This window comes from Ursus arctos, unplaced genomic scaffold, assembly GCF_023065955.2.
Source record: "Ursus arctos isolate Adak ecotype North America unplaced genomic scaffold, UrsArc2.0 scaffold_36, whole genome shotgun sequence".
NCBI classification, from domain to species: Eukaryota; Metazoa; Chordata; class Mammalia; order Carnivora; family Ursidae; genus Ursus; species Ursus arctos.
Window position 1 is genome coordinate 18,028,193 of NW_026623050.1, and position 15,669 is coordinate 18,043,861.

The 15,669-nt window shown below is 46.0% G+C and overlaps 1 protein-coding gene and 1 long non-coding RNA gene across 2 annotated transcripts in view; both read right to left on the minus strand.

The window, feature by feature from the left end:
- Positions 1–15,669, minus strand: part of ONECUT1 (one cut homeobox 1) — a 40,574-nt gene that overhangs the window by 23,355 nt on the left and 1,550 nt on the right. The gene's annotated exons all lie outside the window — the stretch shown is intronic.
- On the minus strand, positions 6,304–15,665 carry LOC130542519 (uncharacterized). The gene is made up of 2 exons (XR_008957141.1): positions 14,985–15,665; positions 6,304–12,812 (listed from the first exon to the last, which is right to left on the minus strand). It is a non-coding gene; the product is annotated as an uncharacterized LOC130542519 (long non-coding RNA).

Here is a 15,669-nt window from a genome sequence, read left to right on the forward strand (position 1 = left end):
GAAACTCAAGCAGGCTCCATGCTGAGTGCAGAGCCCCACTTGGGGCTTGATCTCAAGACCCTAAGATCAGGACCTAAGCTGAAACCAGAGTCAGGCACTTAACCAACTTTACCACCCAGGGGCGCCTATCTTTGTACTTTTAAAAAGTTAGAAGGAGACAAGCCAACAAATCACAGGTATCATCTCTGGATTATGGAATGGATAATTTGATTTTGTTGTATTGTTTATAATGTTTCATATTTTCCAAAGCTTCTACATCTAGCATGTATGACTTTAATAATTAGAGAAAACTTATTTTTGAAGGAGTAAAACAAATATTCAGTAATGTTTTATGTATCATGTTTCTGACTGCTGTGTCATTCATTAGTAACAGCAAAAACAAAGCCAAACCAAAACCTCTGAAATCCCTGAAATGTCCAGTGATAGAAAAGGTTGTTGGAAAGGCTGTATCAGTTATGATACTTTTAAATATTATAAGGTCATAAAACTTGATGCTTTCCCAATCAATTTATGGACCAATCCAAGTGTCCAAAAGTAGGGGATTGCTTAAATTACAGCATAGATACAAAACACATAATGTATAATGTTTTCTGGCATCGAGTGCTCTAGGAGCAGAGGGAACTGTCTTTGTCCTTCTCTGTCCATCTCTGCTGTCCCACAAATCACAAACGCCTTATCTATTCATATCTGCTAAATGAATGAATGCTAGTCATCAGTTATGTGGGAGGGAGAGGGATGACGGAATTATCAGGGATTTTTATTGTCTCCATGATTCTTTTATGTATTTCAAATGTTCTACCATAAATTTAATAATATGGGATTTTTAATTTTAAAAGTTATAAAACAGGGGCGCCTGGGTGGCTCAGTCATTAAGCATCTGCCTTCGGCTCAGGGCGTGATCCCAGCATTCTGGGATCGAGCCCCACATCAGGCTCCTCTGCTGGGAGCCTGCTTCTTCCTCTCCTACTCCCCCTGCTTGTGTTCCCTCTCTCGCTAGCTGTCTCTGTCAAATAAATAAATAAATAAATAAATAAATAAATAAATAATCTTAAAAAAAAAAGTTATAAAACAGTGTGTATGTATCATCACACTGAGAAAAGATTAGAAGGATATTCACAAAAATGGGGGGTTATCTTTGAGTGGGGGTGTTATGAGTGATTCTTTACCTTTACCTTGATTAACATTAATACTTTATTTTTTAAAGGTTTTATTTATTTATTTGACACACAGAGAGAGACCACCAGCAGGGGGAGCAGCCGGCAGGGTGAGAAGCAGGCTCCAAGCTGAGCAAGGAGCCGGATGCGGGACTGGATCTCAGGACCCTGGAATCACAACCTGAGCTGAAGGCAGATGCTTAACCGACTGAGCCACCCAGGTGGCTAAACAGTAATACTTTATAAAGAAGGTTTTTGGTTTGGTTTTGTTTTTTGAGAAAATTTTTTTTGAGAAAACTGGAATTTAAAAGTATATTATAAAAATAAAATACAATGTGCTTGGATATGGTAGGTAGGCAACAAATAGTGAAAAACATATTTACTAAAGCTATGTCATGACAAAAGCAGGATCTAAAATTATATATGTACAGAGTACAATAATTAACTCATCGAAAAAAAAATTCTACCTTTGTGTTGAAGGTAGTGTTCTGAAATGATATAGTGGTTGTATTATATCATTTTTCAGTAGGGAGGCTAGGTGGCAGATCATATACTTATATAAGCTTAAGTCTTGAACAACTTTCCTACATTGTTTTTCATAAAAGAGAGGGATTAAAGGGACTTCCACTGAAGCACTTCAGACCACTTTCAACATACCCAGAAGGGTGGTTGCCCTGTGCTACTCCTTAATTGCAGTGCTCAGATAATTGTACTGGGCAGCACCTTGCTGGGTATGTAAATACATTTCTAGGAAGTCAACTGTCAGTCAAAAGAGCAGAATAAAGGAAGGAAGAAGCATTCAATCTTCTCCCTAGAAGTTATTATTTGGAAGAGGCCCTTGATTATTTTAAAAGAGGGATACACACACACACACACATGCTTGCACAGGCATTTATAGGCATGCACACACACTTGAAAAGTCACAGACTATCTCTAAAAGATACCCAAGAAACTGGTAACAAGGGTTGCCTCTAGGGGAGGGGACCTGGGTACTGAGGGAATAGATTAGGAGGAGAACTTGGTTTTCTCTGTAACCTTTCTGTGTTGTTTAACTTTTTAAAACACAATGTGCATGTAGTACATACTCAAAAATAAACATTAATTAATTAAAAATAATTCTTTAAAAAAATTTGGGGCTTATGGGGCAACAACTGTGTAAGCTAGATTAGAGAAAAACAAAATTTGATTTTGGAAGGGTTAATTCCTACCCCAAACTAATGTGAACGTGACAAAAACCAAGACTTGCCAGCACCTGTCTACCCTCCAACACGGCTGTGCTTCTGTCCTCTCCACTGTTGTCTTTGCTCATAGACAGAGGGCTCCTGACCTACTCTTACTTACGAAAGGGGACTGCTTTCGTTTCTCTACCAGCAGGAACAGATTTGGGTTAACCTTTGACACTGGTTCTTCAAGGCTTTTGTGGGCCCAATGGCAGGCAGCTGGTTGGAATGAAAGCACCCATCACTGCCCACCAACACTGGGAAATAAAAACCAGACCCAAAGGACTGAACCCACAATCTTCACCTCATTAGCACGATGCTAACATCGTGTCTCCCCCATTAAGTAACATGTCCCTTCGAGGCAGAGGCAATCTACCTGATTTTACATCTCAAATTTGTGTGGAGGCCAGAGAACCCACCTCTCTCCAGGACATGCTTGAGAGTGTGGGCTATTCTGAAATGTTCTATCTTTATAGTCACATCAACACAGCAACCCTATGGCTAAAGGTATATCCAAGCACCCCTACTTTCCAAATCAGAACCATAGGAGTCTGCTCCTCTCTCATTTTTGCTCTCCATGAAGTCTTCTCGATTTTACTTTAAATAGATCTTTCAGATTTTGCCCACCTATTTTCTCCACCTCTGCTGACAATGACATGCAGTCAGACTCTCATAATCTATTCCCACCCCCTTCTAGTTTCTTGTTATTGCTATTCTCCTATTATCTCACTCAAGTTTGCTTTCAAAAGCACACATCTGACAACTTCATTCTACTACATATTATATCTGTATCTATCTGCCTATCTATCCATAAATATAAAGTTATCAAACTATAGATTACTCCAGAAAAATGGTAAAATAAAGGGGCAAAAATAAAAGTCATTTGCTCTTAAATTCTCAATATCAATGTTCTAATTCTCAACTTGGAGTTACATTAGAATCACCTGGGAAGCTTTAAAAAAAATTTATTTATGAGAGAGAGAGAAAGAAAGAGCAGTGGGTGGGTGTGCCCATGGTGGGGGGATGGGGAGAGGCAGTAAGAGAGAATCCTCTAGCAGAAGCCAGGAGCTGGAGGCGGGGCTCCACGTGGAGGGCTGGATAAGGGTGCGGGGGGGGGGGGGGGTTCGATGGGGGGTTCCACGCTGGGCTTGACTTGGGGCTGGTCAATCTCATGCCGCATGAGAGCATGACTTGAGTTGAAACCAAGAGTTGGATGCTCAATCGACTGAGCCACCTAGACACCCCTCACCTGGGAAGCTCTTCTTTTTTTTTTTTTTTTAAGACTTTATTTATTTGAGAGAGAGAGAGAGAGAGACAGAAAGACAGCTAGAGTGGGAACACAAGCAGGGGGAGTGGGAGAGGGAGAGAGAAGCAGGCTCCCAGCAGGGAGCCTGATGTGGGACTCAATTCCAGAACCCCGGGATCACGACCTGAGCCGAAGGCAGACGCTTAACCGACTGAGCCACTCAGGCGTTCTTACACTTTTGTTATTGATGAGAAGGTATTATGTCACTTAGGTGTGGAAGAAACAAGCTTTCAGCTATATAGCAATTCAGATTCTAGAAATCTTCTGAAAACATATTTCAGTCAGGACCTCCACACAAACTGCCGTTCCCTCTTCCATTTCTGACTCAAGTCTTATTCATTTTGCAGATCTTCAAAATTGTCCTTTCATCACACCCCGAACTTTTCTTTCTTGGCACACACACACAGACACACATACAAAACAGTCAAGCAGGAAACGAACAGCTATCTGTCTCTCTTCCCCACTAGACTGTCTGCTGCATATGCCGTCCCCAGTACTGAGCACACCAGTGTTGTAGCTGGTGCTCAAGTGAATGAAAAACAAACCCCTCTTTCCATATCTAATGAAATTTCCTCTCTCACTTCTTTTTTTTTTTAAGTTTTTATTTAAATTCCAATTAGTTAACAGTGTAGCATTAGTTTCAGGTGTACAATATAGTGATTCAACACTTGCATACATCACCCGCTGCTCATCACAGTAAGTGCCCTCCTTCATCCCCAGTACCTATTTCATCCATCCCCCTCCCCCCTCAACTCTGGTAACCATCAGTTTGTTCTCTATAGTTAAGAGTCTGTTTCTTGGCTTGCCTCTCTCTGTCTCTTCTTCCCTTTGCTCATTTGTTCTGTTTCTTAAATTCCACATAGGAGTGAAATCATCTGGTATTTGTCTTTCTCTGACTTATGTCACTTAGCATAATATTCTCTGGCTCCATCCATGCCATTGCAAACAGCAAGATTACATTCTTTTTCATGGCTGAGTAATATTCCATTGTATGTACATGCCATATCTTTTTTAAAAAATATTTTATTTATTGATTTTTAGAGAGAGAGAAAGGGAGAGTGTGCAAGGGGGGGGGAGAAAGAGAGAATCTCAGGCAGGTTCCATGCCCGGTGCAGAGCCTGGCGTGGGGCTTGATCTCATGACCCTGTGATCACAACCTGCGCCGAAATCAAGAGTCGGATGCTTAACTAACTGAGCCACTCAGGCACCCCCATGCCACATCTTCTTTATCCATTCATCAGTTGATGGACACTTGGGCTGTTTCCATAATTTGACTCTTGTAGATAATGCTGCGATAAACATCCTCTTTCACTTCTTATGTCCTGTCCACAATTGGCAGAACATAATTTCCGGGAGGGCTGACATTTAGTATGTTGCTAGGAACTGCGTACGAATGCAGGGTTTGTTTGGTCCAAGCTGTTTGGGTGGGGGAATCAGAAAAAAAATAATAATCTTTTTCCTCCCCAATGTTAAAATTAAAAAATATTTACCTCCAGGAACAGTATGGATATTTAAGATAGAAAGCCTAGTAACAAAATGAACATTTGTGAGGGCAGCATCCAACAAAAGAACTGTAACTGGCTTGTAAAGCTACTGATCTTCTGACCTTCCCCTACCAGAGGTAACCACACTCTGGAATCGGAGTTTATTATTCATTTTCTTTTTAAAAAACAGCTTTATCACATACTTGTGTTTCTCCAAACAATAAATTATTCAGCACTGCTTGCTTTTGAGCTTTGGAAAAGTAGTATTGTTCTGATGTGATCTTCCATAGGTTTTTTTTTTTTAATTCAATGTTGTTCCTAAGACTCAACTATGCTGTTGTATGTAACTGTGGCCCATTTATTTTCACTGCAGTGTACTACTGCATTATATGAATATATCACAATTTACGCATTCCTTGCCAATGGACGTTTGGGATGTTTCTGGCTTCTTTGCTCTTATGAACAATTCTGCTACCGTCTTGTATACATTTCCAGGAGCATCTGTGGCTTTACCTAGGGTATATGCCAAAGAGTAAAACCACTGGATATGTGTAGGTTCAGGGTTATAAGACAATGCCAAATTATCTTTTGAAGCAATGGTCCCAATTTACATTCCCAACCAGCAGTGTATGGATTCCTGTTGATCCAAATCCTCACCAACAGCTTGTATTATTAGGACATGGGAATTGTAATCTCAAACTGTGGCATATTTGTGCCAGAAGGAGGCACTCCTGACTGGATGGGCTGCTTTCTCTTTACCATGTGACAGTAGAGCCTGATCTGAGACTTTGCCCAGGAGATGAGCCCCTGGAGCTTACACCTCATTGAATCCTGACTTTGGGACACAGACAAGAGACTCTGCTGTGGATACACAGGCATCCCAGAAGCCAATCAATCATAGAATGTAGGACCTGGAAGGACCCTAAGGCCAAATCCTTCATTCTATATTTAAGGCGACTGAGGCTCCAGGAAGGGTAAATGACAAGTTCACTGAGTTAATTAGTATGAGAACTTGTCTCTAGGGCTTTTGATTCTTAGTCCAGGGTTTTAAACTTCAATTTATTTGTTTTAGTAATGTAAGATGGCATAACATGATCTGTTAAATTAATAATAACTGTAAGTATCCAAATAATTGCCAATTTATTTTTTAAAGGTAGTGGTTTGACTTATGTGACTGATGAATTTAGTAACTTTAGCTCCTTTGCTTATAAGGAAACAGGGATAATATTGAATTCCAATGAGATAAATAAGGGAAAGATGCAATCTCCACAATTATGATTTTCAGTATGCAAATTTAACAGGGCTAGAAGACACCTATCTCCTGGTGAAAATAATCCTCAATTTTATGACTGACCATCTTCGTCCTTGGATCATCCTCCCCACCCTGGACAAATGCTACGCACTGCCTTAGGAAGCCATTTTTGCAAGGAAGGCAAACTTCAAATTCAGTTGTTTCAATTCGACTCCCTCTTAGGAGCACTCATAATTAAGCTATCATAAGAGGCTGGGAACTGTTTGTGGACATTATGGTAAAATAGCCTCAGTAACTCAATGGTTTATAATCTCGGATGGCTTTACGTGCAAATGCAGAAAAATACTGAAAAAGACCGATTGGCACCGGAGGTATACTTAGCAGTCGTCAGAGTATGCATAATGATCAAACGTGGCATGATCCCATTCAGAGGAATCTGTCCCCTTGCATCAAAGACAGTGAAAGTGAACTAGGGAGGGAGTGAAGGACTGCTTACTAGGAAAGGTGCTTATGGGAAGGGAAGTGGCCTCAGGAGCCTTCATTGGACCTTTTCATTCTGACTTCGGGAATTCCCTCCCCAGCCCATCTGCCTAGCTCCTCCCTATGCTGAGAATCCCCTTACCACTTAAAAATGTTTTTCGGTTTAACAATGTCTGTAGGCTGGCAATAAAGGCTTTCTGGGAGGAGCCCCTTTTTAAATGTCAGGATAAAACTCAGGAGCTGCTTCTTACTTTGGGGTGGGGGGTTTGGAGGGAAAGAACACCAAGAAATTTTGCTAGGAATGCTAACCAAACTACGGCGGTGCTCCTGGTTCAGGTTTTCCTCCTAGCAGTCATTTTAATCAGCACTTGCCCTACTTAATGAGCTTGTAGTGCCATTACATAATCACCCGGCTCGCTGGATTAATGATGAAAAGAGGAACTGATTTTTCCAGTTGCATCATTTGAAGTAAATGTTAACTTTCTTTCTGAGTCCTTAGTTAACCGCATTAGTGTGACAAATATGCCTTTGTCTAGCATAAGTAATTAGAATTTAATCACTTTAACTGCATCTTAATTATCCCAAATGAATTGAAAGGACATTTAATAGCAAAGATTAAATTGCCTTAATGAACGATTTTTGTGACTCCATCAATACTTGAATCGCGTTAGCCACTCCTCTCACGCACTTCACCTGCAGTGAGCATGGAGGTCACTAGGTGGCGGGCTTCGCTCGTTTATTTATTTAATTTCCCCAGCCATTGATCTGTTTTAGAAGACAACAGGAAAGAAAGCGAAAAGCTCATAGTTTATTGTGTTCCTTTGATAACCTCTCTTTGGGACTATGAGATCATCACCAGATGCAAAAACGAAAGTAGTGATTTCAGAAACTGTCAATTCTGAGCACCCTATGGCATATGCAAAGGAAGATGAGAGACACATGCATAACTGGAAACACACAGTGTTTGAGGGAAATTGTAAGTTGTCCTCTGGATGATTGCCAGCTCAGACAGTTTTAAGTTCATTTATTATTTTTCAGTGCAGAGTCCTAAAACATGAGTAACAGGCAAGCTTGGAATAGCAAGACAGGCGGTGATCTGAAGCAAAGAAATGTAATTGCTGTTGTAAGTGCAGATCTCAGAACACCAATGCCTGAAAGTTTGGGAGGTTTGGGCCTTTGGGCCCTCCTCCAGGCAGGAGTCCCAATGGACCAGTCCCACCCACAGAACACATCTAATGATTGGGTCTTGCCCATCAATAATTGTTTAAGTGAACAAATGGAGAGGGAGACTTGGGTTCCATGTCTAGCTCTCATACAGCCTTACATTCCCTCTGGGTGCTCCTTCAAAATACAGCAATAAAAAGTCTCGCTTATAAGTCTTGAGTAAAAAGAAATAAGTCTCCATATGTAACCGTCTTTGAGAGTCACAGAGGAGGATACACACTCTCTAGTTTCAAGACCTTTATTACGCAGACACTTTCTAGACTGGGTGTTTATGACAGTAAATCAGACATCTCCACAGTCTAGGTCCAGTGACCTGGTAGATTTGTACTAGTAGGGACAGGGTGGAGAGTAAGAGGGTTCTGGGCTTTGAGCTGGGAAAGCTGAGTTCAGCATATCAATGCTTTCCAGTTGTGTTATCAGAGATAAATTATGTAACCAGGGACAATAATAGTAACTACCACATAAACTAGTGGCTCCCCAACCTTGTTGCTCATTAAAACCAGCTCAGAGCTCTTAAAAATCCTAATGCCTAGGTAATGCCCTGGGTTTTAACTATGAATCATATCTGTAAAGATCCCTAAGTGATTTCAACGTGGAGCAAGATGTGGGAGCCACTGAAATGAATATTAAAGGAGAACATTTATGTCCTAGTACAGTACCTGACTAATAGAATGTACACAACAGACATAAGCTCCATCCTTATCAATTGCCATGACAAATTGGACAGGTAGTACCTCAGGGACTGGTTCTGTTCAGCTGTTGGTTTACCAAATTGTCTCATCTAATGGAGAGGAAAAATTCTAGAAGCTAATTTTTTTTACAACTTTATGATAATGGAACATCTTTTGGGAGGAACATAAGATAGATGATACTATAGCAAGACTCAGCGATAAAACGAATTCCTATGTTTGTATCAAAATCATCTGATTGTCTTGAGATTGGTCTAGTCATGTAATCCAATCCTATCACTTTAAGAGGAAATTAAACTTCCTTAGTATTAACTTACTTGTCACAAAATAAAAACCTGTGCAAATCTATTGATAGAAGACAGGAATTTATGATTGTGAAATAAATTCACATACATAAGAAATCAGTCTTTTCTTTTAACTGAACTCTATGAGGCTGACACTTTTCATGTGGAAACAATGTGGTTTTTCTTCTCCCAAAGGTGCTTATTCATCTTATTTAAATAGAGACATGATGAAAATAGTATTTAATGAGTACTTGTTGAATGCATTTATCCAGAATTATGAGAAATCTATCCTAACTATCACGATTTCAATAAGACCCTCCTTCTATTGCTACCCTTGGCTGAGGACCATTCTATTTTACCAAGAGTGTGGAAATTCTGCTGTTTTAATTGAAATGAAACTAGTCATTTCTCATCCAATCCATCAAGGCTCCTTGGTTGATTTAAAGCATTATCTAGGTGTTTAACTATTCCAATATGTGGACTTTACAAAGAGCACTGCACACTTCCTTGAAGGGCAAAGCTTCTAACTATGGATTTTGAGGAGGAAGACACAGAGAACCTTTTTTTAAATTACCAAACTCCATCAGACTTGCGGATTTTCTTTCTTACAAGGAAATCAAGAATAAATTTTACCGATACACTCTGTAAGAACTATCTCTTTTGAGAACTTTGGGTAGCAATGTCTTTTTGATTAGCTGAATTTGCCATGAATGCGGAAATGATGACATCAAAACAGCTCGTGTAACAACCTTCTTAAAGACCTCGTAGATTAGAGATGACTATAGATTTTCCCCAGCACGGATCAAAGGGACTGAATTGAACGTTTTAGCTTAATGATCCAACCCCTGTCACACCCATAGGGACTCGAATTCCGATTTTATAAGCAGGTGTGCACGTGTCCTCAGACACAGACAGAAAGCTGCCAGAGAGGGAGGAAAAGATCAATCATCTGATCGACGAGGATAGGTTTGATCTTTTTGATTACTTGACTGTGCTGGTGTATATTCCTGGCGGGGCCTCGAGACTTCTCATAAACTTCAGAATATTTGCTGTTAGTTTCCACTTCCTTTACTACAACTCTTCAAAGGCCTTCTACCCACTTGCCAGCAGCAAAGAGAAACAGGACCGGGAGAGCGCTGGCGGGGCCCTGTCCAGGGTCCTGACGCCGCACCAAGGCTCCAGGCCCGTCGGCCTCCGCGGGCCCTTTCACCCACCCCACACGAAAGAAAACAAAGCCCTCCAAGCTCAAAGCCTCAGGGCTGTCTCCTGACTCCTGTCAGTTAGCTAGAAGGGGAAGAAACAACAAAACAAAGGAACCACTAATCCATGCTCCCAGTACTACATCCTCCAGCCCCAACCTCCTACTCACCTTCTCTACTCTGACCCTGCTTTCCTCAAATAAAAACATGCCAGCAAAAGTGTAATTAGAATAGGAAATCCAAACACGCATCTTGCTTAGAGAGGTCAGAGTTGGGATGTACTTTGGGGGGATAGCAATTTTGTCTCATCAGTGGGGTAATACCCAGACATTGTTGGGTACCAAGATAGATTCCTCCTCCACACCCCTTTCCTATCAAAAAATAATTGTTTTGCAAATCACCAATACAACGATGTGTAAAAAACAAAGCCACAGCAAGCATCCCTTTCCTTTCCACAGCGTGTTGAACCAAGAGCTTGTTCAGTGGCCAGCGGCAGCCCGCAGGGGGCGTGCGGAGCTATCGCAGTACACAGCCCATCAGGCTCCCCGGGGAAGGCAAGCCCCAGGAAGGGCATCTGGGAGGGCAGGATGCCAGCTCCCTGCAGGGCACTGAGGATCAAAGCTTGAAGATGAAGAAAGATGTAGCCTGGGCTTTGAGTTACTTTGCTACTACAACTGGTATTGTTGGCACAGTCTGTCCCCAAGTGCCAGTTGTGAAATAGCTATGGCAGAGCCTGGGTCTCTAGTGACCACTACAGCCCTGGGGCCAGCGGGTTGCTCTGGTGGACTCTGATCACGCTTTGGGCATTTCCAAGGGGCTTGGGGCTGCATCCACTGGCAGGACCATCAGAATGGGGCCATCAGAATGGGGTTATTTGTTTCAGGCGGCCATCCTGCATGTGCTGACACTAGGGTCACCACACAATAACTACCAGGCCTCCTCAAGCCTCAGAAGCAGGTCTATCTACCAGTGTCAAACAATCGGCTCCAATCTTCACTATATGCACACTTCTTAACACTAGGCATTCTTTCCTCCCTTCACTGGGGTTTGTGCTCCCTAGTGGGGACTGCAAGAAGGAACTATTGTCCCCAACTATAGACCCTCAAGGGGTCAGGCATGGGCTGAGAAAAAGGCCCATGCAGAGCTTTTTGGTGACTGGAGTGAGAACTTTTGGTTTCTTGCTGTATTGGTGTGTGTGTGTGTTGGGGGGGGGGGGGATCCCCGGCCAACTCCCTGGGCACATGGCCACCATTCACCCTGAGGAGGTGGGGGTTCTTTGGGACTCCTCCTGACAACTGGATGCCTCCACCATTGCACGTCAGGAGGAGGCCACACCAAGCCTTTGGAGGAGACACTCCCTTCCCTCCCCTCTACCCCCACCTCCCAGGCAGTCCCACTGGCTCCGGGGCTGTGAGGCGGATGCGGTTGGCCGCGCCCCGCAGGCCCTTTGTTCGAACCGCAGCCGCTGGGAGCAGCTGCACTGTGTGAGAAGTGGGGCGCGAGGGAACCAGTCTGCGTGGTGCCTTCTCTTGGGCCCAGGAACCCTTCCAGTTCCTGAGTCCCAGTCCTGGTTTTTTTCCCAGCCCAGGAGTCTTTGAGATTTGGGGAAGTGAGGTTCCCAAGGCCCAACACAGCACTCCTACTTCTTGGCTCACTTGGCCCAGGGAAGCAGGGGACAGTTGAAATGTCACCCGCCGGGATAAATATTAACAAAAAGCAAATGGACTTGCATGGAGGCCAGTTATCAATCAACCAGACCGCAAGGCCACTTATGGCAAACACAACCCAGATTGGTCCCTGCAAGACTTTCTCATGGCCACCTTCTGGCCGAACATCCCTCCCCCACCCTTACCCTCTTCCAGGCTCCCGCTCTCCTTCAGGTCATTCTGGGGCAAATTCTGGATGGGAAGGGGGCGCAGTCCCGGGTGCGGGAGACCGGGCAGTCTCCCCAGCACTGTTTGGAGGTACCCTTCCTTCAGGTACCCCAGGATCAGAGGGGCCCAGCACCCACCCCTGCCCAACCCGCTGGGCCTTGCCTCCTCCTTGGGTCCTCGGTGCTGTGCCCTCTGGTACTGTGCTTTGCAGCCTCTTCAAATACTGACAGCTCCCCTACTGTGGCCAAAGCCTTCTGAAATCTTTAATTGGAAACTAATCTCTTCCAGTCTTAATAGGCGCCCACGTCAGAGGCGAGGCGCCCACCCACCCGTATAGTCCAGCCCGCCCACCCCACCTCGGATGAGATGCAGCCCCGAGCCTAGTTGCACTGTACTTTAATGGGGCAGCAGCAAGTATTACATTGAGGGAACACGTATTGATTTTTTAAAGGTAGTTAATTTGGTGAGAATTTCCTCTTGTCTCCCATCTTCTGCTAAGCCGATGTCATTTTGTAAGGGGAAGGCGCCTCCCCAAACATGCTGCCAAGTGTGGGGGTTTTGACTCTGCACAACAGGCTTCGTGGAACCTCGTATACAGGGATGGGCATGCAAAAGCCCCTCTTCGCCAATGAGTGAAGGAACTGCCCTGAGGGATAAGGAAAGGTTGAAGGGTCTTTAGTGCAAGCAGCGAGCCAAAGTGCAAGGGGCACCTCTGTGCATGGAGGCTAGTGGTGGGGAGACACCAGCAATGTCCCACAGCCTTGGCCAAAGTGCCCTGCAATGCATTTGTTTAAATCTGCAATCGGGCCTACTAGAGATCATTTGGAGAGCCCAGGAAACAGCCTCACTCCCTCCTTACCCCATCCTCGAAATGAAAATGTTAGAGAGATGGCTCATTGTTTTTCGCTGATTTTAAAATAGGTCGTGGTTCCTGCAGTGTAACGGGATTGCCCCGGGTTGGGCTCCCTCCGCAAGCGCCCCCGTCCCAGCCTTTCCCACCCTTTCAATTAAGTTAAAAAAAGGAAAATTAAACACTCAACGCTCCATCCGGGTCCTGGGATGTGATTTCAGCTGGGATTGGGCACCAAATTTTCTCCTGCCAGAGTCTCTGAATTTTCTTTCTTCCCTTTTATTCATTCATTCATTTATTTTTTCCAAAGAAAAAGGCCACATGCCTCGGGCTGAGCATGACTTGTCTTAGGCTGCTAGGTGCCAGATTGTCACCCCTTCGATAACCTCCTGGGTCCGGTGAGCACTGGCCGGCATGCGGCCCACGCCTCCCACAGGAGGGTCACAGTACTAGTGCTCGGGGCTTCAACAGCACTGCAGCGCCCACGCGTGTAGGTCAGAGCGCACGCCCGCTGGTCAGAGTGCAAGGCCCGGTTTCCAGGGCTGGGGGTCATCTCTGAACAGAACCCATCAGTCTGAATTTCCAGGGGGCGACGGGGGGGGGGGCAGTGGGGAAAGGTGGTCATTGAAGTCTTGAGCAAGCACCTTCACTAGGTGGGGATCACAAGCTTCCCTGTGGGGGATCCCTTTTCATTTCCAACCCTTTCCTCCATTTCTCCCCGCCCCACTGACAGGCCTGTGTGAGCACTGCCTGGGTACAAGGGTTCTGAAGCTGGGCGCGAGGCTGACGTGGGCTTGTGAAAAGGCAGTGACTACTTTGGGTGCCAGCAGAGGCTGGGCAGTCAAGGAGAAGGGTATCCATTTCTCCCACCCCTTCTAGAACCTGAGCTGCCGTCCGGTCTCAGTCAGCTTACGGGGGTGGGAGGCCATACGAGGGATGTACACAGGGCTAGGGAATGGATCTGTGGGAGCCCCAGAGGGTACCTTGTCAATCTCTCCCTCACCATTCCTGTCCTATCTCCACCTCCCCCCCCCCCCCCCCCCCCCGCCCCCGACTTCCAGGCACAAGCTGCAATAGCCTGTGTGGGGATTTTGCTTGGAACCAGTGAGCACAGGCTGGGCTGGAAAACCTGGCGGGGCAGAGGCTCATGAACTGGGGCATGCGGGAGGGAGGCCACCAGTGCCCAGACCCAAATAGTGTTTTGGGGTTGCTTCCGGCTCGGGCGGCAGGCTCAGTGGCACGCCGGCACCTGCCTCCCTCTAGCTTCTCATTGGCCCGCATGAGGTGGGGGAGGGGGCTCTGGCCTCTCGCTTTGATTTTAGACTGTGAAACGGCTCAGTGCCCCCGGCTCTGAGCGGATTGACTGTCTCTCATTCTCCAGGGACGAATTAATGGAGAACGATCAGTTAATTAACAAACCCTCATTCCGGCTTTTACCTTTCTCTTCGCCAGGACTCAGGCCAGGGCACCAGGCTGAGACTGGGGCGGGGGGAGTAGCACGGACCCAGGAGTCAATCAAGTCGGCAGGGTCTCATCAAACCGTGTCCGCCCTCGGCTGCCCTTGGTTCTACCTCCCCGTGTGTCCTCTGCCCTCGGGGGTCGCCGAATCAGCTTGAAATCTCTGGTGTGTTTCAGACTGGGCTAAGCTGTCCCCTCGGCCAGCTTCCCGGAGCCTTCCATGCACCTTGGCTTTGAGAGGCTGAGAAGGCTAAGCGCTGTCTGTGCAGCGCCGCGGAGACCTTCCCGCTCAACTCGCAAACACCCGGGCCTCCGGGTTTGGGGCCGGGAGACCTCTGCTCGCAGACTTGGGGGGTCATGTCCACACTCCCAACCCCACGCAAGGGGATACATTCGAAACATCACGCAGAGGAATAAAACGAAATGTGAAGTCGTAAATGAGTCGGCAGCAAAGGCGGTCCCTGGGCTCAGCTGTAAGATCCCTCGCTGCTCTGCCGCCCTCACCCTTACCTCGGCACCATCTGCCTTCCTCTCCTTTCCACAGCCGGTTACCAGGGCAGAGTGCTTGCTAACTCTTAAACAGCTTCCGCGCCAAACACACACCTTCCCGCGGCTTCGGAACCTTTTGCCGGAACTCTGAGCGTGCTCCCCATCCCTCCCTCCCCTGCCTCGAGCCAATAGAGAGGGGGAGAGGGGTCACCGCACCAAGTTCAGCCAAACGTGGGCGTGCAGCTCCAGCACGCTCCAACCCAACGCCCGGGTATGTGTCAGGGGTACTAGCGGGCAGCATCTGCGCACAGTTCCACGCACGCGTCGCCTCCCTCTTCCCAAACCCAGAGTGCCCAACTGAGAAGCGACGCACAGACCGTGTCCGGCCAGGTGCGCGGGTTTCTCTTCGCCTCCGGCCGCGACCGCTTCCAGCACAGTCTCCGAGCACAAATGCATCCCCGCACTCGCCCAGGCGGTACCGCTTAGCTCCCGAAGCCTACCACAGCCCAATTCACAGAGTCCTAGAACAGGCGGTCTGCTCCCGGGAGCCGTCGCTGGCTCTTCCAGGCCCAGGGAACTACCCACCTCCCCTTGGGGAAAGAAGGATGGGATGATGCGTGTCCAGCTCTCTCTTTTTCCTTCCCTCCTTCGGTCTCTTTAGCTTCCCCAATCCCTTACCTCCCCACGCGTCAGCCCTTGGCCCGCT